The sequence below is a fragment of the Pongo abelii genome, chromosome 5 (assembly GCF_028885655.2).
Source record: "Pongo abelii isolate AG06213 chromosome 5, NHGRI_mPonAbe1-v2.0_pri, whole genome shotgun sequence".
In the NCBI taxonomy this organism is placed as follows: Eukaryota; Metazoa; Chordata; class Mammalia; order Primates; family Hominidae; genus Pongo; species Pongo abelii.
This window is the reverse complement of record NC_071990.2, coordinates 70,933,315-70,960,441: the sequence shown is the minus strand read 5'-3', so window position 1 is coordinate 70,960,441 and position 27,127 is coordinate 70,933,315. Positions and strand designations below refer to the sequence as shown.

Here is a 27,127-nt window from a genome sequence, read left to right as displayed (position 1 = left end):
AAGGGAGTGAGTAAACTTGCCATCTTATAGTAATCTTTTTCCATCTCACAAGCTCTTGGTATTTTGCTCTAATGATCCATTGGTGCTTGCACACAGATAAGAAACTGAAATTCAGAAGGATGAAGGTAACAGCTTTAACAGCCTTTCTTCTATTATTCCCACAGTGCTTACTTCCTTCTGTTTGTGGCATCTATAGAATATTGTCCGTGAACTTCTTTTCATGGGAGTAATAGACAGGTGGCCTCCCATATTGTAGGAACCCAGAAGGGCAGTCTAAACAGTAAGGGTATAAGCGTGGGAAGAGCACAGAACTAAGGATTAGGCTGCAGCAGTTCTACACTTGATTGTCATTATCTAGCTAAGTGACCTTGAGTAAGTCACTTACCCTGTCTGGGGCTCAGTTTCATCATGTATAAGTGAGGGTGTTGGTCAGTAATTTTCAAACTGAAGTTCAAAGACTATCTTGAGTTCTTGTTTTAAATGCAGGTTTCTGAGCCTCATTGAAACCTCCCAGCCTGGGAATTTGTGTATTTAACAAGCTCCCCAAGAGATTCTGATGCTCACCATAAGTGAGAACCCATGGAGTAGGTAGTGGCCCAAGCCCCACTGGTTTTAAAATTCTAAGATAAAATTTGAAGTTCTGGAACTTTAGGGTTTTTCATGAGAGCTACGGGCCTACTTATTTCAGAGTTCTGTGGGTTTTGTTAATAGAAGGAAATACAAAGTCATTAAACTTCATGATGCTAAATAAACACTGGTTATCATTGCTATGAGCAAACAGCAATAGCACAGGTTGAGGATGCTAGTTATCAAAATAGCTTGGGATTGTTTGATGTTCATGAACTGAGTAAAAATAAAATACTGCCCCTGTGAAATTATGTCCACGTCATTAAAACTATTAATACAATGTTGCAAGAAAAAGCAGCTTAGTCTCTCTACAAGACATAGCAGTAAGAGTACTGCTAACAATGGATAATATGTAGAGTGCCATGCAGTCTTATTAGGTAAATTAAGTAGTTGTGGTCTCAAAACAACTTTAAAAGTCAGCTCATTTAATTACAAAATATGCTAAATATATCACCCAACAGATTGGAGACAGTCTGGTTGGCTGGTTTATTTTTACTTTGATATTACATTTCTTGCATGTTTAAAAAATTCTTTTGTGACTATTTAGGGAGGAAAAAATTCTCCTTGTGTAACATTTAGTACTTTCCTGGATCTATTCTTTATATTCTGAGGAACTGAAGTCACTCAATTAATTACTATAATGTTTTGTATTTTCTTTTTCACAGGAATAACTGACCTCAAATTTGTAACCGTTCTGCTTTTTGCCACCCAACATACTCTGCAGTGACTCTCAAACCTGTACCTGAGGAAAGTGGTCCACTCCCACCAGTGAGAAGACTCACAGAGCAGCAGGGATTCTTAGCTAGAGGGCATAGCCATTGAAGGAGATGAAAACGGAATCTCCTGGAATGTGTGTGATTTCAAAAAGCTCCCCAGGTATTTTTCCACAGTGCTCCAATTGCAAAGTCCAAAACCCATCAATTAGCATCGTTTTCATATTGAATAGTAGATTAGAAACCTTAATACAGGAGTCGTTTATCCTGTATAAACTAGATGTTAGTATCTGAAGTAAACAGAAAACTTCACTATCAAAAGTATGTGAATGATTGGTCAAGAGTGATACTAGATTCAATATTATATGTTTATTAATTTCTACATTAATATAGACCTTATAATTTATTTTCTTAACCAGTTTCCCCTTCTTGTTTCCTTTCTCCCTTCTTTCTAGCCGAGATAAGGTAAGATAGATAAAATTGTTTAGTAATTATTCTTAATTCCTCCCCCTCCTCCTCTTCTATAAAAGGCTTGTGAGTTGATTCTTGAAGGCCAGGTGAGGTTGATTACCTGAGAAAAGTCAGATGGTTTATCAGTCAGAAGAGAGCGCATACTCAATGACTTGGACGGTGAGAAGTCCATCTTGGCTAAAGCATGGAAGGAGATGGTTATGGAATGTCCAGGGAGAACCAATCTCAGCTTGGTCAGATGTCAGGCTGAAGAGGGAATAAGAGTAAATGAACTCTAGAAGTTTTTTGAGCGACTTAATGACATGAGGTAACTGGTGTTCTAGAAAATTAGTCTGGCAGCAGGATGGAGGATGGCTTGGAGAGAAGAGCAAAAAGAAGCAGGGAGGGTTGTTTGGAAGATGGAAACAGGTCTGAGACAAACAAAGAAGTCTTGACAGTACTTGAGCAACTGAAGAAAAAAGAGGAAGGGTGAGTTTTGAAAATAATTTGAATCAAATATCAATAGGACATATTTGCTGTTGGATTGCGAGAATAAGGAGAAGATAAAGACTCAAGATCTTCAATCTGGGCCTCTTCCCTCTATCCTGCCTCCTTCACATATTGCCATTTTCTCTCCCTTCCTAACTGCCAAACTTCTTGAAAGAGTTGTTCTCACTTACTGTGTTCACAATCTTACTTCTGTCTCACCACTTTAATGAAATGGTTCTGGAACAGGTCATAAATGACTTAACTTATAAATGGAGTGGCCTCTTTTCAGGGCTCATTCTCTTAGCACCCTATGGAGCATTTGGGAATATTGACTTCTCTCTTCATCCTGAAACATTTGCTTCCATGGGCTTTTATAACGTTGCACCTACTTGTCTCTTCTCCCACACCTCTGATTACTTTTTAAAATCTTTGAACAGCTCTTCTCATTCTGTTAACACCTTATATATGTGGGTCCTCGGAATTTTATTCTTTTTTTTTTTTTTTTTTTTCTGAGACCAGGTCTCTCTCTGTCGCCCAACCTGGAGTGCAGTGGTGTGATCTTGGCTCACTGCAACCTCTGCCTCCGAGGTTCAAGTGATTCTCCTGCTTCAGCCTCCCGAGTAGCTGGGATTACAGGCACGTGCCACCACACCCAGCTAATTTTTGTATTTTTTGGTAGAGATGGGATTTCACCATGTTAGCCAGGCTGGTCTCAAACCTCTGACCACAAGTGATCCGCCTGCCTCGGCCTTGCAAAATGCTGGGATTACAGGCGTGAGCCACTGTGCCTGGCCCAGAATTTTATTCTTACTCTTCTTATCACCTCATTCCCTGATTCCCCCACACCACTGCCAAATTCTAAGTCATCAACTTCTATAACTTTGCCTATGATTTACAGCAAATCCCAAAATTACAGCTTATGCTCAAATGGCTCTCCTGAAGTATAGACTTGTAGTTTCCATTGCCTTCTGAATGTCTCTACTTGGATGACTCATAATCATTTGAAAATCATGATGTTCAAAACCAAATTTCATATATCCTCCACCCACACAAAAAACAACAAAACCCACTTTTCCTTCTCCATTTCCTATCTCAGTTAATGATATTGCTGTCCAATTATTTGACTAAGCTAAATCTGTCCATGCTTCTCCATTAAACACCTTATATGGTTTGTTTTGTGTTACCCTCTTGACTCTCCATACTCTGTATCTACTGCCCTTGCCTTTTTCCAGGTCTATGTAGTTTCCCACTGAGACTCCTCCTAACTCATCCCAGTTCATCTAGTTGCTGTACACTCTAATCCATCTTCCACATCATCACCAGAGATATTTTTCTAAAATAAATCTGATGATTTTACTCTTCTTCTTACAAATAGACTGCAATCTCCTTGGCCTTGGGGGAAAATCTAAATGTCTCCTCAAGGCATTCATGGGATGATCTGACTTGAACTTTCCAGACTTATCTCCCAACAATGCTCAAATGCTCAGTCTCTGCTTCATTTGTGTTAAACGATTGTGTCATTCTCTTTCCTGGCTCTGTGACTTTGCACATCTCATTCCTTCAGTTTTTCCCCTGAATTCTTCCTAATAAACATCTATTCTCTTGTCAATTAGCAAGACACAGGAAACCTGAAATTTTCTGAGCATTCAGATTCAAGAGGATTAATTTGTATGTTACACACATAGTATCACTGTAAATGAACTTTGAACCAACTTATTAATTTACAATAAAATGTATAATTCTAGCAATTTTTTTTTGAGACAGGGACTTGCTCTGTTGCCCAGGCTGGACTACAATCACATGATCATAGCTCACTGCAGCAGTGACCTCCCAGGTTCAAGAGATCCTCCCACTTCAGCCTCCCAAGTAGCTGGGACTATAGGCATTCACCACGACACCTGACTAGTTTTTTAAAAGTTATTATTTATTTTTAGTAGAGACAAGGTTTCACTATGTTGTCCAGGCTGGTCTTGAACTCTTGGGCTCAAGTGATCCTTTTGTCTTGGCCTCCCAAAGTGTCAAGCAAATTTTAAAGTTTATACTTTTAACTCAAAATGAAATAAATAACCTAAATGTAAGACCTAAAACCATAAAACTCCTAGAAGAAAACATAGGGAAAAATCTCCTTGACATTGACCTTGGCATTGATTTCTTGGATATCACATCAAAAGCTCAGGCTATAAAAGTAAAAATAAATACATTAGACTACATTAAACTAAAAAGCTGTACAGCAAAGGAAACAGTCAACAAAATGAAAAGGCAATCTATAGATTGGGAAAAAATATTTGCAAGCCATATATTTGATACAGGGTTAATATCCAAAATGTATAAAGAACTTATGCAACTCAAAAGCAAGAAAACATATAAGCTGATTTAAAAATGGGCAAAGTACCTGAATAGACATTTCTCTAAAGAAGACACAAAAATGGCCAAGAGGTCTATGAAAAGGTATTCAACATCACTAATCATCAAGGAAATTCAAATCAAAATCACTATGAGATATCATCTCACACCTGGTAGGATGGCTATTAACAAAAAGCCAAGAGATAACAAGTGTTGGCAAGGGTGTGAAGAAAAGGGAACTTTTGCATTGTTGGTTGGAATGTAAATTGGTACAACCATTATGGAAAACAATATGGATGTTCCTAAATAAATAAAAAATAGAATTACCATATGGCCCAGCAATCCCTTTTTTGGGGTATATACCAACAAAAATGAAAGCACTACCTCTTAAAGGTATCTACACTCCCATGTTCATTGCAGCATTATTCACAATAGCCAGGATATGAAAACAACCTAGGTGTCTGTCAGCAGATGAATGGATAAAGAAACTGTGGTATATGTTTATACAATAGAATATTATTCAGCCTTAAAAAAGGAGGAGATCATGCCATTTCCTACAACATGGATGGACCTGGTAAGTGAAACAAGCCAGACAAAACGAAAGAAAAATATTGCATGATTTCACTTATATGTGGAATCTTTAAAAAAAAAGGTCAAATATATGGAGATTGAAACTAAAACAGTGGCTACTAGGCTCAGGTGGAGGGGAGAAAATTGGGAGATGCAGGTTTAAAGTTCTCAATAGATAGTAGCAGATATGTAGGCTGACCAAGTCTAAAGGTGTAATATACAGCATGAGGACTATATTAAATAATGGTGCATTGTATTCAATATTTTTGCTAAATAAGTAGATTATAGCTGCTCTTGCCACAGGAGGGAAAGGTGGGTAACTATGTGAGATGATGGACATGTTAATTTGTTTCACTATGGTAACCATTTTACTGTACATATGTATCTCATAACATCATGCTATATACCTTAAATATGCACAATAAAATTTATTCTAAAAATTTTTTTGAGATGAGGTCTTGCTCTGTCACCCAGGCTGGAGTGCGGTGGTGTGAACATGGCTCACTGCAGCCTTGACTTCCCGAGCTCAAGCGATCCCCCTGCTTCAGCCTCCTGAGTAGATGGGACTACAGGCTTGTGTCACCATGCTAATTTTTAAATTTTTTGTAGAGACAAAAATCTCCCTATACTGCCCAAGCTTGGGCAGTCTCAAACTTTTGGGCTCAAGTGATCCTCCTCGTTCAGCCCCCAGAGTGGTAGGATTACAGGTATAAGCCACCATGCCCATACCTCAAAATTTTAAAAAAGAAGAAAAAATGTTTATGGTTGCAACTATGGGAACTTGCATCTTACAGGAAAATCTCCATGGGAAGTCACATTACACTTAAGTTATTAATTGGGCATAGATCAGCATAAGAGGACTAAGTTGGATGATCCTCATGGCCCACCAAGCCAAGAAAGCCGCATCATTCATCAGTGTTGTAAGAAGGTATATGTCAAGGAGGCAGACTATGAAAACATAGCTAGGATTTTGTCTATTGGAGATAATTCTAGAGATAGACTAGAAAAGTCATTGCTCCCTTTTTCTAGAATGCAGAGCAAACTGTGTCCCTCTGGTCCCACATTCTCTCCTTATAGTCATGAAACCAGAACTTCCCAGGTTTATTTAGCTGTACAGTCATGCATCACTTAACGACAGGAATACATTCTGAGAAATGCATTTGTTAGGTGACTTCCTTGTGTGAACATTATAGAGTGTACTTACACAAACCTAGATGGTACAGCCTACTATATGCCTAGGCTATAGGTATAGTCTATTGCTTGTAGGCTACAAACCTGTATACTATGTTACTCTACTGAATACTGTAAGCAATTGTAACACAATGGTAAGTAATTATAAACATATGTAAACATAGAAAAAGTACAATACAAATAAGGTATAAAAGATAAAAAATGGGCCAGGCGTGATGGCTCACACCTGTAATCCCAGCACTTTGGGAGGCCAAGGCAGAAGGATCACTTGAGGTCAGGAGTTTGAGACCAGCCTGGACAATGTAGTGAAACCCCATCTCTACTAAAAATAGAAAACTTAGCCAGGTGTTGTGGCAGGTGCCTGTAATCTCAGCCACTTGGGAGACTGAGGCAGGAGAATCACTTGAGCCAAAGAGGTGGAGGCTGCAGTGAGCCAAGATTGCACCACTGCACACTACTCCAACCTGGATGACAGAATGAGACTCCAGGAAAAAAAAAAAAAAAAGATAAAAAAAAGTACACCTATATAGGGCACTTACCATGAATGGAGCATGTAGGACTGGCAGTTGCTGTGGGGGATTGAGTGGGTGAATGCTGAATGAATGTGAAGATCTAGGACATTACTGCTTACTACTGTAGACTTTATAAACATTGTACACTTAGGCTACACAAATTTATTTAAAATTTTTTCTTTCTTCAATAATAAGTTCACCTTAGCTTACTGTAATTTTATTGCTTTATAAACTTTTTAATTTTTAAACTTTTTGACTCTTTTGTAATAATCCTTAGCTTAAACACAAACACATTGTATAGCTGTACAAAAACTTTTTTTATATCCTTATCCTATAAACTTTTTTCTATTTTAACTTTTTTTGATTTTTTACTTTTTACACCTTTTTAAAATTAAAAATGAAGACACAGAGACACACATTAGCTGGGGCCTACACAAGGTCAGGATCATCAATATCACTGTCTTTCACCTCCACATCCTGTCCCATAAGGTCTTCAGGGGCAATAGTGTGCATGGAGCTGTCATCTCCTATGGTAACAATGTCTCCTTCTGGGATACCTCCTAAAGGACCTCACTGACATTGTTTTATAATTAACATTTTGTTTTAACCTCATCCCTGGTGGTACATAAACTTTAAAAAAAAAATATATATATATAAGTAAATGGAGTACACTTTAAAATAACAATAAAAAGCGTAGTGTAGGAAATACATAAACTAGTAACACAGTTATACTGCACATAATTGTATGTGTTATGCTTTTTTTTTTTTTTTTTTTTTTAGAGATGGAGTCTGGCTCTGTCGCCCAGGCTGGAGTGTGGTGGCGCGATTTCAGCTCACTGCCAACCTCCACCACCTGGGTTCAAACAATTCTCTTGCCTCAGCCTCCTGAGTAGCTAGGACAACAGTGCACGCCACCACGTCTGGCTAATTTTTTTGTATTTTTTTCTTTTTTAGTGGAGACCAGGTTTCACCATGTTGGCCAGGCTGTTCTCAAACTCCTAACTTCAGGCAATCCACCTGCCTCAGCCTCCCAAAGTTCTGGGATTACAGGTGTGAGCCACCACAACCGGCCATAATGTTATGCTTTTATAAGACTGGCAGCACAACATTTGTTTATACCAGCATCATCACAAACTTGTAAGTAATGTGTTACGCACTACAATTTCACAATGGCTATTGTAACCGCCCAGTGGGTTCGCCTTGCCTGCTGCCTAGACAGAACTGATTTATCGAGACAAGGGATTTGCAATGGAGAAAGAGTAATTCACACAGAGCTGCTGTGCAGGGGACTGGAGTTTTATTATTACTCAAATCAGTCTCCCCAAACATTCAGGGATCAGAGTTTTTAAAGCTAATTTGACGGGTAGGGCCTTGGGAAATGGGGAGTGCTGAGTGGTCAGGTTGGAAATGGAATCATAGGGGGTTGAAGTTAGGTTTTTTAAATGTCTTCTGTTCCTGGGTGAGATGGCAGAACTGGTTGGCCCAGATTACTGGTCTGGGTGGTGTCAGCTGATCCATCAAGTGCAAGGTCTGCAACATATCTCAAGCCCTGATCTTAGGTTTTACAATATTGATGTTATCCCCAGGAGCAATTTGGGGAGGTTCAGACTCTTGGAGCCAGAGGCTGTGTGACCCCCTGGGGAGGTTCAGCCTCTTGGACCCAGAGGCTGCATGACCCCCAAACTGCAATTTCCAATCTTGTAGCTAATTTGGTAGTCCTGCAAAGGCAGACTGGACCCCAGGCAAGAAGGGGGTCTTTTCAGGAAAGGGCTGTTACCAATTTTGTTTCAGAGTCAAACCATGAACTGAATTCCTTCCCAGAGTTCCTTGCTCAGGAATGAACAAGGACAGCTTAGGGGTTAGAAGCAAGATAGAGTCGATTAGGTCTGATCTCTTTCACTGTCATAATCTCCTCAGTTACAATCTTGCAAAGGCAGTTTCACTATGACATCACTGAGTGATAGTTTTTCAGGTCCATTATAATCTCATGGGGCCACAGTCATATATACAGTTGGCCATTGACTGTAACATTGTTATGTGGCACGTGACCATAATTATAAATATAGTCACTGTAATTGCAAAGTAGCTGGTTGATTTTCCCGCCTGCCCACCTCAGGAACTTGTAAGAATACTTAGCTGGATCCATGCATAAGGCTTGGTCATTGCTCTATGGTATAATCGCTGCAGCCTTCAGGACCCAGTATTTCCAAAGAAATGCAGCTCCAATTTGGAATTCTCCCACCCATGTATTGATGGAATTGCATGTCTACCCCCTAATGACTAGGGTCACTATCATTTCTTGCCTGAAGTACAGCATCTGACAGGTCTCCCTTAGTCCACCTCTGCCCTCCTACAGTCCCAGGGAAGAGTTCATGCTGCAGTTTGAGACTGAAAGTAGGCTACAGGCAAAATCCTTTCTTCCCCGTAGATACTCAGTCTGTTTTCTTTTAAGGCCTTCACTTAAGCGGAGTAGGCCCACATACATTACGAGGGATGATCTGCTTTATTCTAAATCTACTGTTTACATAATAATAACATCCATAAAATACCTTCACAGGAGACTCTAGATTGATGTTTGACCAAGTACTGCGTGCTTTGGCCTAGCCCAGTCAGCCCATAAAATTAACCATTACAGTTTCTCACTTTTGGTTTTTCTGGCCCTTCTCTTCATCTGGGACCTATGGAGAGCTGTTTATGGAGCCAAATGTTGCTGGTAGCTTGTGTTGAACATTGTGGTTGCTTTTATTTTTTCTGTAACAGATACACATACAGAAGCTAGTAACTAACTTACTAGTTAATGGATTACTAACTTGTTTCTACTTTAGCTTATTACTCAGTCCTTTCTGATCAATAGCTTATTATTGTTCCCACAGCGATGAACTCTTAACAGTCTCATATACTTTTTTAGTGGATAAAGACTTGTTTAACTACACATAAGAAACACTTTAGGTTAAAAATATACATTTGAGGCCGGGTGTGATGGCTCATGCCTATAATCCCAGCACTTTGAGAGGCTGAGGTGGGAGAATGACTTGAGGCCAGGAGTTCGAGTCTAGTCTTGGCAAAATGATGAAACCCTGTCTCTACCAAAAATACACAAATTAGCTGGGTATAGTGGTGCATGCCCATAATCCCAGCTACTTGGGAGGCTGAGGTAGGAGAATCACTTGAGCATTGGAGGTGGAGGTTGTGATAAGCCGAGATCGCGCCACTGTACTGCAGCCTGGGCAACTGAGGGAAACTGTCTCAAGACAAACAAACAAACAAACAAAAAAAAAAAACAAAGAAGAAGAAATAAAATATACATTCAAAATTATTTCGCCAAAAGTTATCTGAGGTTTAACAACAACAATAATAAGAAAGTATTTTGGACTTGACTAGAAAGCAGGTATTTATTTTTCGCTCCACTATTTGCTATCCAGGTTTTCAATAGCATACTTAAAATTTTATTTTCTGAAGTACTGTTCTTCTTATTGTTATGTTTGGAAATTGCTGTTATCTGAGCAGTTGTTGGTTGGTTATTAACTCTTTTGATTATAGTCTAGTGGAGGCCAAGGTCATGGGTTCAATTCTCACATAGTCCAGTTAGCCCCACTTGCTTTGGGGCCTGCAGCATCTCTCCTAGACTGTCTCTAGCCACTGTGCAAATGAATGTATTGGACCCACAGGGCACTGTAAAAGAATGAATAAATGTGTGCAAATCTGTAGTTATTTGTGGAAAATCAATTGGAAGTTCATACACCCTATTTACAGTATTCAGTAATGTGCACAGAAAAATGAGGAATATGAGTGCTTTTAAATTGATATCTTCACTCATTTATTTGTGTTTTTCCTTTCAAAAACAGAAGAAAAATACTCCAAGGGAAATCTCTCTTCTAGTCTTTCTCCTAGACATTTTGAAGATTTTCCTAACATTCTATATACATTTTTAAAGAGGGACCTTTCATTTTAGTACCAAAATGATCTCTCAAATTTTCCTTCGGAATACCTTCAATGAGGTAAGGAGGATGTCTGTAAGGCACATGGAAATAAATATGATTTTACCTTGTGCTTCTAGAACATTTTAGGTTAGGTCATGATTTTGAAAAGGTTTAAAATATCTAGCACACAAGCAAGTGAATTTCTCATTCTTTTTCTTTCCTTTAATTTTTCTTTTTTGAAAGTAATGTTTTAAAAGTGATTAGTATTCTGATAAATGGTTGGGGTAGTTTTTGGTTCAATGTTAGAAATTTCAGTTATGTGTTGTATAACTTAGGGTGGATTGAATGGGGTGATTAAGAAATGATGAGAGGGACAACTATTTGATATATCAATCTTAGGTTGTGCCTCAACAGCAATTCTTAGAACAGGTTGCCTGTCATTTGTTGTTTCCCATTTGTCCACAGCTAATTTTTTGCAATAGAGGTACCTCAGACTTTAAGGGTTTGAAGCTCCTTATCAGCACTACTGCTTCAGCTAATCTCTTACCAGCTTTCCTGACAGGGACAGCTTTTCAGATTTTATCAAGGTTGGGTGAGAAAGAGCCCAAGACTGTTCATCTTTTGTTGAGAACTGAACTCGAAGGGAATCTAGAATTATCTAATTATGCCATTAGGCAGTATGTAGTTAAATCTTATTTCTTCTCATTTCAATAAAACAGCTGATGGTAAAGACTTGTTAAAAGTTTTGTGTCAGAATTTGGTAGCATGAATTTGCAAACTTTTAGCCATGACTTCCACAGGTTCACAGGTTGGCAAACTGGGTAACATCACATCCCTATATTTTGCAATTATTTTCACATTAGCACAGTTTCTTATGCAGCTTTTTCTTTTTTCATTCTTAAGTGTTTGTTCAATATTTTTCTAAATAATTAAAAGATATGTTTAATGATATAAGTATTTCATGTAAAAAAAAGTCAGACATTATAGATGAAGCCCAAGTCCCCGTTGACCACTCATGTAGCTTTTCCAGAGGTAATCACAGTTATTATCAGCTGGTGCGTCTTCCCCTGGCCTTTTCTTCATGTATTCGTATACACATATGCATAGGGCATACCTACATAGGAATACAGTATGTGTGTGGATATACAGTTAAAAATGTATCGTTTTGTCCTTGTTTCTATTTTAGATCTTTTAGTGCCCAGAATATCTATTGTTTGAGTTTTGCTACACTTAGTTATATTTATCCATGGATTTTGTCACATTCCAGACTCCCTTTTTCTTATCAGGTTCTTACACATTTCCAGTGACAGACCTTCACAATTTCTTTTTGTTTTGGTTCTACAATATAGCACAACATGATAACGTAACTTTCATATACTTCATCTTATCACTATACATATTCTAATCTCAGCTAGAAAATTAGTGATAGTACAAGCAATATTGGCCAGAAAAAAAAAGCCTTTTCTTGTAGTTTCAATCATGAGAGTTTTTTTAAGTGTCATGGAATACCAGTTAGGGATTTTTGGAAAGAGGAGATATAATTTTTAAACTCCTTCCCTTTCCATGAGTCACAGAGGGTTTAATGACCTTGACGGTCTCGAGCTATCTTGGAAGATTCATACTCTGAGACAGAATCTTGTTTCATTGAATGGAAGATAGGTCAGTTGGTCAAAAATATCCACCAATGGCCCACTATAGCCAGGCTTTAGAATTTTTCCTAATAAAAGTTGAGTTAAAGTCAGGTATTTGTAAATGGCATTATATGTTGAATGGAGTAGGGGATTGTTTCAGCCAGGACTTCTGGTTGCAAAACACCCACCCAAACCATTAGATTATTGAATTCTAAGTCTGCATGCTCTCTTGTTTCTATGTTTTGGTCTTCCACTATCTGTCTTTATACTGGTCTGGTCTTTCCCATCTCCTGACCTGCTACAGTTTCTTTTCCCCATAACTGCAGCATGTACTTGGCTTTGTCTCACCTTGGTATGGTTTCAAGTTCTCTCTCCATGACCTGTCAGTTCCAGAACCTAACACTAGTAGGCTCCCCCTTTGCTTTATCAACGCTTTTATCTACTAATAAACTAGCCGGCAATCCTGGTCCAATCGCGTATGTGTTGGGGGTAGGGAATGAAATTACATGGTACAAACATGGATGTCTGGGCTGGTTCCTTGGGTGAGATTATAGGTAAAGGTAGTTGTATTCGTCTGTTCTCACGTTGCTAATAAAGACATACCCGAGACCCCGTAATTTATAAAGGAAAGAGGTTTAATGGACTCAGTTCCACATGGCTGGGGAGGCCTCACAATCATGGTGGAAGACAGAGGAAGAGCAAAGGGACGTCTTACATGCTGGCAGGCAAGAGAGCTCCTGTAGGGGAACTCCCCTTTATAAAACCATCAGATCTCATGAGACTTATTCACTATCACGAGAACAGCATGGGAAAAACTCGCTCCCAAGATACAATTACCTCCCACCGGGTCTCTCCCACGACACATGGGGATTATTACAATTCAAAGTGAATTGTGGGGGACGGGACACAGAGCCAAACCTTATCAGTAGTTTTCAGAGAAGGGGCTATGGATGGGGCAAGTAATCCCAGACACGTTTACCACCAGGGACACACTCAATTATTTAAGCAAAAAGCACTTTGGTGAATATGGCAAGATAGTTGATTTTTGTTTTCTTGGAAAGAATAACTCTGTCGTTCCTCCTGTGCATAGCACATTGGTACAATAAACTATGTATCATTCACAGCACAGGCATGGTGTGACTAAAATTATTGGAATGCAGAAACTGATGTGATGTTGATAAAATTGTCCGTGGGGATGAGATGAAGAAGAAGAGGAAGAGAGGAAGCAGAGTTTTTCTTTTAATTTCAATAATGTTATGAAATTTGCAATTTCTATTTTGCAAAAATAGAAGTATGAATTATGTTTTACAGTGTAAGTACCTGGCTTCATGAATCTAACTCTTTTTCTTTCTCACCTGTATATATGATACTTCAACAAGCTCTCCTGGTTCTACCTGTAAAATATATCTTGAATTACTTCTCACCATATTCACTAGCAATATTATTTTTTGCTTAAAATTCTCTAAAGTTTACCCAAAATGATTAGGTTAATAACCAAACTCCTTATTATGATGGACAAGAGCTTATGTGAAGCCTATTGTCCAGACTTCATCTCCACCACTCTCACCCTCATCTACTATGTTCCATCAGCTATCTCTATCTCTTCCTCCAACTGCTAGGCTCATTCTCACCTCCATGTGTTTCCACGTGCTGTTCCCTCTACCTAGAACTCCTTTTCCCCAGATCTTCACATAGCTCACTCCTTCTCATGTTTTTGGTATGGGTCCAAATATTACTTTCACATAGAGACCTTTGCTGACTCTCTGAGCCAAAGTAGCCCTTCCCTTCTCATAACTCTTTATTTAATCATCCTTTTGAATTTTCTTCATAGCTTTTTCACCACCAAAAATGATCTTATTCTATTTTTAGATACCTGTATTTCTTATCTCAGTCTATTCACTCTCAAGAAGGTCCACGATTGCAAGAACATTGTCTTGTTTATTGATGAATCTCCAATGCCTAGGATAATGTCTAGTTCATAACCAGCACTCTAAATATTTGCTGAATGAATGAATAAAAGAACAAATGATGAATGCTGTCATGCTTCACATTCTGTTATGCTGTTTACAGTTGTATGTACATTTGTAGTAACATATTGGGTGGGGAATACATTTTGAAATGCGGGATCTTATGTGCCCCTGAACCTCCTCAGTGTTACCATTATAAATACAAATACTTTCTACTTATCTAGAGACACCTGTGTTAGGTCTTCATAGGGGAATTTAACACAATCCATACTGTCTTTGGATGACACAATAAAGAGGCCAGCAACATTGTTTTTGGAGTCAGGTCTGGGTTTCAGCACAGGTTCCACAGCATACTAATTTTGCCCTCTAGGCCAGTAGCTTAACCAGACATAAAGTACCTGTACAGTGTTCAATAATTGGTGTTAATTGTTATGATCCTTACATTGTATCGTACTTTTCTTAAGTAATTACTAACTTTTCTTAGGTAAGTTGATGACACATTTTGTATATCATGTGTGGTTGCTACCAGCAGATTGGTTAGTTTGAGAGACAGCACAGATGAGAAATGTTAAAAAAAAAAAAAAACAAAAAGGTTCCAGGTAAATTGGACCACTTAGCCAGATGCTTTTTCAATATATGTAGTCTTCTAAACAAGTTTTCTTACATTAACAACTTTTATCACGAAGCAAATAGACATCAAGAAGCATTTAGTAAATTTACTAGTGTCCTGTATTATGAAATCTCAGAATTTTGTAGTTTGTAAATAAAATATATGAAGCAAAATGAAGGTAGAGATACATAACTTGATTTTTGAAAACAAAAATTAAACAGGTTTGTGTGTTTATTCATTTATTAACATTTTATTGCATATCTACTGATGCTTGGCATAGAGTTGTGTTGAAATCACAAACTTATTTGAAATGTATAACCTTTGAATGTTTGAGCCTCAGTAAAGCATCTGGTATAATACTTCTTAATTTTACTTTCAAATGATGCAAATTATTTAAGATACAAAATGTTACTTGGACCAAGACAATTCAGTAATTGGGCAAGAATAGTCTTTTCAACAAATGATGGTGGGACGCCTCCATATCCACATGCAAAAGATTGAAGTTGGAGCTCTACCTCACACTGTATGTGGGGTACAAAGTTAACTCAAAATGGATCATAAATCTCATGTAAGAGCAATCAAACTCTTATAAGAAAACATAGAAGTAAATCTTAGTGACTTTGGGTTAGACAATAGTTTCGTAGATACGACACCAAAAGCAAAGGTGACCAAAAAAATGGTGAATTAAACTATGTACAATTTTTTAAAAAGTTTGTCCTACAGAGGATGCCATTAAGAAAGTGAAAAGACAATCCACAGCACAGGAATAATATTTGGAAACCATGTGTCTGATAAGAGATTTATATTCAGAATACACAAAGAACTCATAGAGCTCAATAATAAAAAGACGAACGACCCAGTTACAAATAGGCAAAGGATTTGAATAGATATTTCTTTAAAGAAAATATACAAATGACCAGTAAGCACATGAAAAGATGGTTTATATCATCAGGCATTAGGGAAGGGCAAGTCAAAGCCACAATGAAATACCATTTCACACCCTCTAGGATGGCAATACAAAACAAACAAACAAACAAGCAAACACAAAAACCCCAGAAATAGTAAATGTTGCCAAGGAGAAATAAAGATAAATTGAGATGTTTGTACATTGCTGGTGGGAATGTAAAAGGTGGAGCTGTTGTGAAAGTTAAGCAGAATTACCAGTAACCCAGTAATGCCTAGATGGAGTACATACCTAGGTATGTACTCCAAAATTTGAAAACAAATTCAAACAGATATCTGTACACCAATGTTCATAGTAGTATGACTCATAATAGCCAAAAAGTGGAAACAATCGAAATGTTCAACTGATTAATGAATAAGGAAAATGTGGGATATCTATACAATGGAATATTTTCAGCCCTAAGAAGGAATGAAGTTCTGATACATACTGAAACATGGATAAATCTTGAAAACATTATGCTAAATGAACAAAATCAGTCACAAAAGACCATATATTGTATGATTCTATTTATATGAAATATTCAGAATAGGCAAGTCCATAGAGACACCAAATAGATGAGAGGTTGCTGATGAGGTGGGACAGGGAGGGGGATGGATATGACAGCCAATAGACACAGGGATTCTTTCAAGGGGGACAAAAAGGTCCTGACATTATGGTGATGGTTGTACAATCCTGTGACTATACTAGCAAGCACTGAATTGTGCACTTTGAATGGTTGGATTTTATGGTATATAAATTTTATCTCAATAAAGCTGTTAGAAATGTTATTTGGAATGAAAATTAGCATGAATATTTATCAATAAAAAGCTAAATTTAAGGCATTTAAATTGCTCAGTAGGTCACCAGATGTTTTCAATTTAAATTCAACTAATTTTTAAGCTGTTCCTAATAGTTGCATGCGTATATTTACCTGTGTTCATTCCAAAAGTGGGGAAAGGGGGAATCACTGGTTTTAATCCTTCCCTATTCTGTGGTAATTTTTTCATAGCTAAAAATGGATAAATTTCAAGGAAAATATTTCATTTTTTACCACCTATTTTCTTCCCTGTTCCCATGTATGACAAATTATAAAATTCTTGTATTCTAAACTTTCATAAGGAAAACTTAAATATGGTATAGGGAAATATTATTTATTTATTCTTCTTCTTATCCTCTTTGATCCAAGGTAATATAAACTTTTCTTCTCTATGTCCACCATACAAAGATTCTGTGTTTTGTGTTTTGCTTAAACTACTTTTAAGCCAAGGCTGAGTCTCCAAGTCTATGCCACCTAGTGGCAAGATTGAAGAAATGCTGGTTTCTTTCCTAGCTTTAAATGTACAAATGTTGGCAGATGTCCAAGAAATGTTAAGCCCCATCAGCAAATTAGTGACTAATCTTTATGTTTACTCTTTAATTCAAAGCAGTGAACTATGTATTTACATAAAGTTTTTATGACTTTATCAATCTTGTGTTTTTTTCAAGTTGGCTGCCTGAAATCTAAAACCTAGGAATTCAAGACATACTAATTTATTGCTAGTTTCTAACCACTTACAATTGAAGCAGGCGAGATTTTACAAAATATTTCTGTTTGCAGTGTAAACAGAAGATAATTGAATAATTTATTATTTTTTTCCAGTAATATTAACTACATTCAATCTTAAATTCTGATATGTATGTATACCAAATATTAGTTATATTCACTGTTTTAAATTAAACTTTAATTAATTGAATATAATTTTCCACATTTATATAATGATAGATCTGCATACCATGGGTTTATTTGTATGATTGATGAAATTGTGTCTGTCACATTCAAAGCCAAAAAAAGTCTGTCTCATTCCTTCCTTAGAATATGTAAAATCCAATATTGGTAATGTCTTTATCTACTGACAACATTGTAATGAAGCCATTTTTATACTGTTTTGTAATAAGCATATTGCGTTACTCAGAATATGTCATGCTTACTTCAGAGTGATCTACTTTGATCAAATTGTCAGCATAAAAGTTGCTTTGGGTCAGCTGGTTTTATTCAGCGACAGAAAAATACTATTTTAAAAAATATAAGTGGAACGTACCCAAGGTAAATTTAAAAGTGAAATAAAATACAATTATTTAAAATAGAAATGAGGTGATTTGATTGTGGACTCAGCTCACTTCTGAGTAAATGTTAACTTACTTTAAAAAAAAGTTATGTCAGACATGTAGGCAAGATGTTCAGTAATATCTTGGATAGGGATTTAAATAAACGCAGCTTCTGGATACTCAGCTGCAGCATTTATATTCAAATGAACCAAAATCTTATTACTGTGGATGAATTTAGAGAGGATAAGCTTAAACCTTAATCCTCAATAAATCATGCTGCTTGGAACGGACACTGGCAAACTATGAATCTTTCCATCACTTTAGAAAATAGATTAGCATATGTGCGTGTTTGTAAATTATTAATGTGTTCGTTCTTAACAGGGCTGCACAGGGGTGAAGATGGGGAGGACAGTGAAAACAGCATGTTTAATGCATCATCTTTTTGTCTAAATGCCATTGATTAAGGGCTGCCATGTTTAATTATTACTAATATTCTCCACAATCCTAAAATTATAGACTGCTAGGTGAGAACGTAAAGAAGGGAACTTAAAGAAGTCATCAAATCTGTCCCTGATATTTGTGGGTCCAGTAGCATTCTGGAGGTAAGAACCTCTTTGTTTTGTTAGCAAACCTCAACTCACGGCTACATGAACCAGCCTGGTGACTGCCATAGCAAACCCTTTGTCCATACCAAGACAATGTTCCTATTTTCACTTCTGTCTCATTTGTGTACATATTAGCCTATTCTTTGGATGTGATTAATCATCATCTCCCCAGTTTTGATAAATTTCCAGTGGAAGTTTCCTGGACATCCACACGGGAAGTAATATTCTAATTTTCTCAGAAAGACCTACACAATTTGCCCTTTTGAGATCTAGATATCATAATCTAGTCGCTAGAATGCCAGGGCCAGACCAGCTGGCTAAACTAACTCCAACCCAGAAATCTGTATAAATAAGGACTGTGAAAAAAAAAAAGTGAAAAATGTAGGACTATAGAGAAAATGAAATGTTAGGTCTCGTAATGGAAATCTATGACTTCCATTGAGGCTGTTGTTTGAAAATCTGTAAAGGGAAGAATTTCCCTTAAGAATGAGTATAGAAGGAAAGAAGCAGATGTCCTTGAATTGTCTGTTTGAATATGTTCTTTATTAATGAGATAAAAAGAGGAAATTCAGGAAAGGACTCACAAGTGTTAACTGAGAAGTTGTGAAAAGTCCAGGAGAGACAGTTTTCTTTGAAGCCAAACCAGAGTACAAAGCAGGAAGAGTTGTTAACAGTTCAGAGAAACATGCAGAGGCCAAAAGGGAAAGAACAGAGAAGTCACTGGTTTTGAGTACAAGATTCCTGTCCAAAAGATGGGGCCAACGTGGTCGTTACTGCTTGGCGACAGAAGGGGGCAGCAGAGAGCTGGAAGGGTGGCCTGGTTGAATCAAAAAGTCAATTCAGCAGATCAGAATGCTAGGTTGAAGCTAGAAGAGTCAGAAAGCCTCCCAGTGAGTGTTATAGAAGTGCCAGATGGGCTGATTAAGTGGTTAAGGCCTGCAGAGGAAGCTACCAGCACAGTTTTCTAGCCCTAGAAAGCCTTTCTTTAAAAGACCATTCAAATACTCACTTTAGCATGGCTGGGGGATGAATGGCTCAGGTCCTAAGAAAGCAAGCAGACTAGTACTTTTTCCAGAACTTTTATCCACATTCATCAGTCTCACTCTGTTGCCCAGGCTCGAGTGCAGTGGTGCAATCTCAGCTCACTGCAACCTCCACCTCCGGTGGAGTGATTCTCCTGCCTAGGCTCCCAAGTAGCTGGGATTATAGGCACCCGCCACCATGCCCAGCAAATTTTTGTATTTTTAATAGAGATGGGGTTTTACCTTGTTGTCCAGGCTGGTCTCACACTCCTGACCTCAAGTGATCTGTCTGCCTCGGCCTTCCAAAGTGCTGAGAATACAGGTGTGAGGCATCATGCCCAGCCTATTCAGTATTATATCTGAATGTCAAACTTGACATTGATTTTGGCATGACTGCTGCTGAACTTCCATCTGCCTCATTTCAACATAATTTCACAAGCAAGGCTAAATGATTTAAGTACTCCAAAAGGAATCTTTTCATTGGTTCTGGCCAATGCTTTTGTCATACTTGTTCCTGAAAGTGTGATGAACAACAGCATCATTTAGATCAAGATCAAGTCCATGCTAGTGAGCTAAGGTAGGGGAGAGGAGGGCCGTAGTGCTAGGAATGGAGGATTTAGCCTCTTTATATTCTGTGAAATGCAGCACTTCTTAGCTAGATAGATTAACTATTTCATTTTGTCTGCCAGGAATGGGCAGCTGTGGCTTAATCATTGACTGAAGCCAGAGAAAGTTGAAGGCCCTGTAGGTGGTGGTTGGTTTGTTGTTGATGGATCTATTGGATGCTTATTGAGTTCTACTAGCAGTGGTGCACTTGAACCAGCTTGTACTAACTTCTGAGAACCAATTGTTAGCATCTCCATTATACCACAGTGGTAGCTTGAAATCAGCCACAGAAGCATATTTACACAATAGAAATTGGAAAACCCTACAGATGAGCTCCCCGTTCCATTCCTTCCCTGCATACTGGCTGTTAAACATTTGCCAGCACACCACTGGCTATGCAACAAGTACAATGCTGGGCCCCTATTCTGTCATTGGCAGAGATAATAGTATTACCTCATTCTTTTTATGACTTCTCTTATTTTTTTCTTATTAGAATATTCAAAGATGTTCAGTATTATAAACTATTAAAGTGAAAAATTACCATTTTCCCACCTACCCTCCGACTTTATAGTCATTGGATGTTGTGTGTGTATGTGTGTTCCTGAATGCCCTACTTCTAATATGAGGCCAAATGGTTTGAATCTGGTGTCAGAGCTGGCTGTGTGGGACACAGGCAACTTCAAACAAATTAGATTAGTAGACAAGAAATCTAGCGTTGGCTTTGCCCTCAGTTAATTTGGGTGAGACAAATCTTCCCCAAGACATAGTTACTTAAAGGGACTTTGTCTAGCAAACTCCAATTATTTCTGCTCTAAAATTCTGAGTTACATATCTAATTTTCTTTTGGACTGTCAAGTATCTATGTACTTAGGGAGAGTATCAGTCATCATCTCTAAATAATTTTCTCCAAGCCTCCATTTATACTAAATCACTTTTTGTTCTCCCAAACATGCTATGTCAAGACTCTGGGCCTTTGCATTGAGTGTTCCCTTTTATGGAATGTCCTGCCCTCCCTTCTGTCCATCTGACAAAATCCTCCTCCTCTTTGAAGGGTCACCTTATATGTGACCAGCATCGTAAAGCCTTCCAGGACTCTCTCAGCAGACTTTAGTGTCTCTTGTCCCTCTGCTGTTTCTTGGAGTCCTGGCAGCTCTCTCCCACTGAACTGACACCATTGGAGACTGTGTAGAAATGAATCTGGGTCTATGTATGGGTACTCCAGAGAATTCCCACAGGCCACATCTCTTCTTTATCCTCTTGAATCCACTTGCTGTTTCTAGTTTGGCTGAGCTTTGGATTCTGTTTCTGCTTGATTTTTCACTTCTCTGCTCTTCACTCTCCTTTGGACTTGATGTGTTAGAGGATCTCTGTGGATGTTACCTTTGTTACATTTTGTTCCTGAGCTCTCAGGACCCTTTCTCTCATCCCAGTCTGATACCTTTCTCCAATTCCTGAAATATCAAGCCCAGCCATAGACCTAGTTTCCTACCTGCTTGAGAGCGGAGTTCTGACAAGAGTTTGGAAATACCTTAGGGAGGAGGCTATTCTTTCATCTATGTGTCCTGAGTGCCTATAATCATGTCTGGAACATAGAAGTGTTCAATGAATATTTGTTGAATGAATAAATAAATGTATAGGATGAGGAGAACTTACTCACCTAAGGACTTGACTTAGGGGACGAGAGTGAAATGCAAGCTTGATCTCACCTCTTGAATGCTGGTCATTGAGCTTAAATTTTGCCTTAAAGATGAATGATTTTCGGCCTTTTGTAGGACCTCAAGAAGGATTTGAAGAAACTAAATATTTTTACCAGCAAAATAATTCACAGCACACAAATGATTGCACAGAATTTCAGTGCTTTCAGAAATCCTCTGGAAACCTTTTTGTGAATGCCAGGTAAATATCCCCTGTTATACACATTGAGGAGGCATTAAAAGTTTTTAAATCTGGGAATGACATGATGAAGATAATGCTTTAAGGAGGTGTTTAGTATAGACAGGGGCTGGGAACTCTGAAGAGCTAGGAATTCTGGGTGTAAGGTGATGTGGGGTTTGAATAGAGTGTGAGACAGTGTGAGTGAAAGAAGTGGGCAGATATGAGATATTCGAAAGGAAGGAGAGAGGGGCTTGACTATTAACTGTATGAAAATCAATAGATATTTCATACAGTATTATTCTGTACTCTTGAAATAAGATCCCTGAAGATGCTAAAGTCTGATCTGTTGATAAGATAACTGACACAAAACCCATCACCTGTTTTTAAAGAGTGATATTGTCACATATAAAATAAATTAATATTTCCAAATCTGTTGAGGGATTTATTGGGAACAGTAAGTTTGCATGGCTACATGTCCACTGACCTGGTCACTGTGCATTTGGGAATTTAGTGGGAGGGAGCAGAAGTAGAAGGAAAGTGTAACTTACAACTTAACAAAAATTTTAAACTGGTAACTTTCCCTTCCTCCCTCTATCCCTCCTTTTCTTACTCTCTCTTTAATATAACGCAGAACATATTTTTCTGTAAATTATGTTTTTACAACCTTTTTTTTTCAAATGGTATATATCTTTTTCTTCTATTTGATGCTCAATTCAAACAAAATCTCTTTCTCTAAAACCTATGCATAATGCTGTTGGACTTCTATTGAGTTCAGGTTGGTAAGCTCTCTCATACCTCAGTAATTCCCAATCTGAATTTATGATATTGCTAGTGTGCATGGAGCATGAATAACTCTGTCTAGTACTGCATTAAAAACATGTAAGATTTAGAAGATATCAGGCTTAGCATAAATTAAGAATAGGTATTACATGTGGCCTGTAGGGATAAAGCCAAATAAATTTAAGTGTGTGAGAGAAGATTAATATAAGCTCAGTCATTTGGAAATTCCTTTGATTACACTTCTATCAGAAGGTGGCTAAAAATGGTCCATTTTGCTGCTTATTACATTTTCTGCAACTTTCAATAATTTCCCCCTTCTGTGTTTTGGTTTCTTCTCCCATTTCACTTTCCTTTGCTCTTGTCTCTGAGCAAAGACACCTTCTAAGATGTATCTCTTCATTTGAGTCCTTAATCTCAACCTTTCACTTCTCTTCATAAGAACAGATCTGTCTATTAGCTCCCCTGTTTCTTGCATTGCCTGTTTCTTTCTTTACTGGTTCCTTCTCAACTATTTATAAGCAAGCTCACACAACTTGTTACTCTCTCATACAATCATTCTCTCTTCTTCCTTTCTGTGTTCAGATATCTCCAGTGTAGCCCATTCTTTGCCTCCTGTGCCTCACTTCCGGATCTATTTTTGTATTAATCACAATAGGCTAGATTATGCCATAATAACAAAAAACTGCTGAGCTCTCAATGGCTTAATGAAACAGAGACATATCTCCCTTTACATTGCAGTCTGTTGCAGGCTGGCCTGGTAACTCTCCTACACCACTTCCCTTCCAGCGGCAACCCAGGGGCCAGGCTGCATCCAGCTTAACACTGCCATGTTGGAGTTGAGCGCTTTGTTTTCAACCAGCTAGCCTTAGGAGAGAGTCAACATGCAGAAGTCACACTTGATTTTAACTGCTATACCAGAAGGGACACCTCATCTCCCCTATATTCCATTGATGAGAACATGGAAATTTGATAAACACTACTGGTTTTGGTCTTGGCCACTATTTCCATTTGTTCAATATCGTATTTCTGCTCCTATGGATACAACAATAGAGGCAGGAGGCAGAGACATTCTAGTCAGAAAGGGCGGGTGCCTGGCAAAAGCCCCACCCTCCAGCTGAAAAGCCTGAAACCGCAGCCCGAAGTGAGAACTTACATCCCTGTTTTCCCACTTGAATGTTGCCTTTTCCAAAACCACTCATTGCCTGCCCTGCCCTCCATCCTGGGCTTATAAAAAACCTCATACCCAGCTGACAGTGAGAGGAGAAGCAGCTGGACGTCAGAGACTATAGCTGGATGTTGGGGAGAAGCGGCTTGATTCCAGAGGGACAGCTTGACCATGTAACTTGGGAGAAGAATCTGATTGGAGACTCCTGGACTTCAGGAGGATATTACCTTCCAGCTCTGTCCCCTTTTCAGCTCCCCTTCCCACTGACAGCCATGCCCATCAGCAATAAAATTTCCCACATTTACAATCCTTCAATTCGTTCGTGTGACCTCATACCTCCTGGACGCCACAGAAGAACTCAGGAACCACAAGTGCAGATACAAAAGGCTGTCACACTGACCCTTTGCCCTCTCTGGCAGAAGGCAGCTGCCTCACACGAAAAGGTAGAGGGTCCACTGAGCTGTTAACACTTAAGCTGTCCGTGGACAGCAGCGCTAAAAGAGCACTGCAACACTCCCTCTGGGACTTCAGGGGTCACAGGTACCCTTCCAGATGTTGCTGTTGGGGCCTGCACAGACTTTGCTCCTGCTGACACCCAAAAGTGCTTGCCCCGGCTCCTGCACCTGCTCACCTGCATGCGCCCTCCCACGAGGGGTGGAGTACAGTGGGTCCAAGTGAGTGGAATTTGCCACTGCCAGCACTGAAGTGGCTGGCTAGTTCCAGCGCCCGGGCACACCAGTTCCCACCTTATTCGCTTGCATGCTCCCTCCTGCGAGGAGTTGAGAACTGCAGGCTGAGGAAACAAGGCACCCCCTTCGTGAGTCCCATGAAGGGGCCAGGGAAATATCCTGCTTCACTACCTCTTTGAAAGAGTGAAATAACACACAATGGCCTGGGTACCTCCACATCCTTCAGGATGCAGCTGACTAGAGGTTTGGAAAGCAAGGATATGAATATAAATTGAATACTGCATAAGATCTAAAATATTAAACCAGTCTAGACTTAACTGGATTTTTTGATATTCGAAGTCACCAGAAAGCTATGGGATCTACCCGAGATGTTGTAAGGGGTCAGGAAAGGGAGATTTGACAGAGTAAGTCCAAAAGCAGTGAATGGGAAGAAAATAAAACCATTTTATGTTTGTACCTTATTGGGTTCAAGACAATCCAATATGAAACCTGCATTTAGTTTACAGAATAGTGAAAAATATCATTAGATAGAAATAAAAGCATATATTTTTCATTGTTAGGTTTAAGCTGTATGAGGAAACAAAAATTAATAAAGTTATTCTTTTGTCTGTGAATAAGCTTAAACAATGCCTTTATTCAGTTTAGATAACACAAAAGGGAACTTAATCACATTTTAAATTACATTCAAAGATAGAGCTTCTAAAAATAATTGAAGTTTGGTGAATGTCTTTCTGCTAAGAGTGCTGTGAAACTCTCATAATCAGATTAATGTGGTTAATCCCCCTGGAGTATTACAGTGAGTGTGAATCAGCCCTAATAATAAAGTACATTACATCTAAACAAACTAAATGCCTTTTAATGTACTCTCAATGGCCTCCTGAGTGAAGTTTTCAAATTTTTATAAATTTTCATCACGCTTTTAACTTCTAGGGGCTTGAGCATGAATTATGATTCAAAGACAGAGTTTGATTAATAATGTATGGCTGTGGATAATTAAAAAGAACTCTTCCTTTAAGGAAAAAAGCACTTTAGGTATGAAGGCAGTGTCTCAGATAATGTTCAGAGGGCAGAAACGTGCCTGATACTTCATATCAACTCTCTCCTTTCTTAAGTCATCTCACTACTCTTGGGAAACGACTTGGTTTTTAAAGATTGCTGGAGAAAAGGATTTCAACATCCCAGTTTAACCATCCTTCCTGTTACAACTAAAATTGTACATTATTAATTATACTGAACATTCTTCATTATGTATTTCTTAAAGTTAAGCCTATTACATTCTTAGAATCTTTCTTATTTATTACTTATTTGTGTAAATTCTTTTGTTTGCTTTTTTTTTTTTTGAGATAGGGTCTCACTCTGTCACCCAGGCTGGACTGCAGTGCTGTGATCTTGGCTCACTGCAGCCTCTGCCTCCCAGGTTCAAGTGATTCTCATGCCTCAGTATCCCAAGTAGCCAGGATTACAGGTGTGTACCATCATGCTTGGCTAATTTTTTTTGTATTTGTAGTAGACATAGGATGTTACCATGTTGACAAGGCTGGTCTCAAACTTCTGGCCACAAGTGATCCACCTGCCTCAGCCTCCCAAAGTGCTGGGATTGCAGGCATGAGCCACCGTGTCTAGCCATTTGTATAAATTCTTTATACATAAATCATTTAAAATCTCTTTTCCCCTCTGGAAGACACAGACTTTATTTATTATGAAATAGCTAATTTTGGGGATCTAAAATAATGTCTGGCTTGGAAAACTATTTATATGATTTTAAATGTAAGAGAACCCTACAAGGATATATATGACACCAACTAATCTTACAGAGCTTAAAGAACTCAGAAAGTTCACTTGGTTAGTGGGAAAGCTAGGAATCAACTGATTTTCAAGCCAGTGCTTTGTGCCTTATATTGTAATTTCTCCATTGTGTGTGCACCTTTTTATGAACCGAGTTGATGGAAAGGCTAATGTAGAGTCTAAAAAAGTAAGATTAGTAGCGATAAAAAGTATTATAGACAGGTGGCTTAGAGGATAAAGACAAAGTAAAATCCAAATTATTGTTTATAATTATACACTAATTTGTTTATTTGATTAATATCTGTTTTAACCACTAACTTGTAAGCTCCAAGAAAGCATTAATTACATTTTAAGTTATATCGTGATAACAGGCATACATACAGCTGTCCTTTTAAAAAGAGACATTTAATTTAGCAACTTATAACCCAGCTTTAAATATTTTCTCTAAGGAGTGTCAATGTATTGGCAATTTCATAGATTATTTCCAAGGTCTGAATTTTGTGAACTCTTCTTTTCATAAAGTCATCCTTTAAAGTAATTACTGAACTT

At 38.2% G+C, this 27,127-nt stretch overlaps 1 long non-coding RNA gene across 11 annotated transcripts in view; it reads left to right on the top strand.

Moving 5' to 3' along the window:
• The window catches only part of LOC134761532 (uncharacterized), a 68,606-nt gene that overhangs the window by 25,173 nt on the left and 16,306 nt on the right, over positions 1 to 27,127 (top strand). For 3 of the 11 annotated variants that reach the window (XR_010140242.1, XR_010140232.1, XR_010140239.1), the window contains 3 exons: positions 1,293 to 1,503; positions 7,850 to 8,032; positions 22,057 to 22,180. This is a non-coding gene — a long non-coding RNA (uncharacterized LOC134761532). Of the gene's footprint in view, positions 1 to 1,292; positions 1,504 to 7,849; positions 8,033 to 18,567; positions 18,654 to 22,056; positions 22,181 to 27,127 lie in introns of all 11 variants that reach the window. The other 8 variants (XR_010140240.1, XR_010140236.1, XR_010140234.1 and 5 more) reach the window with 6 other exon arrangements.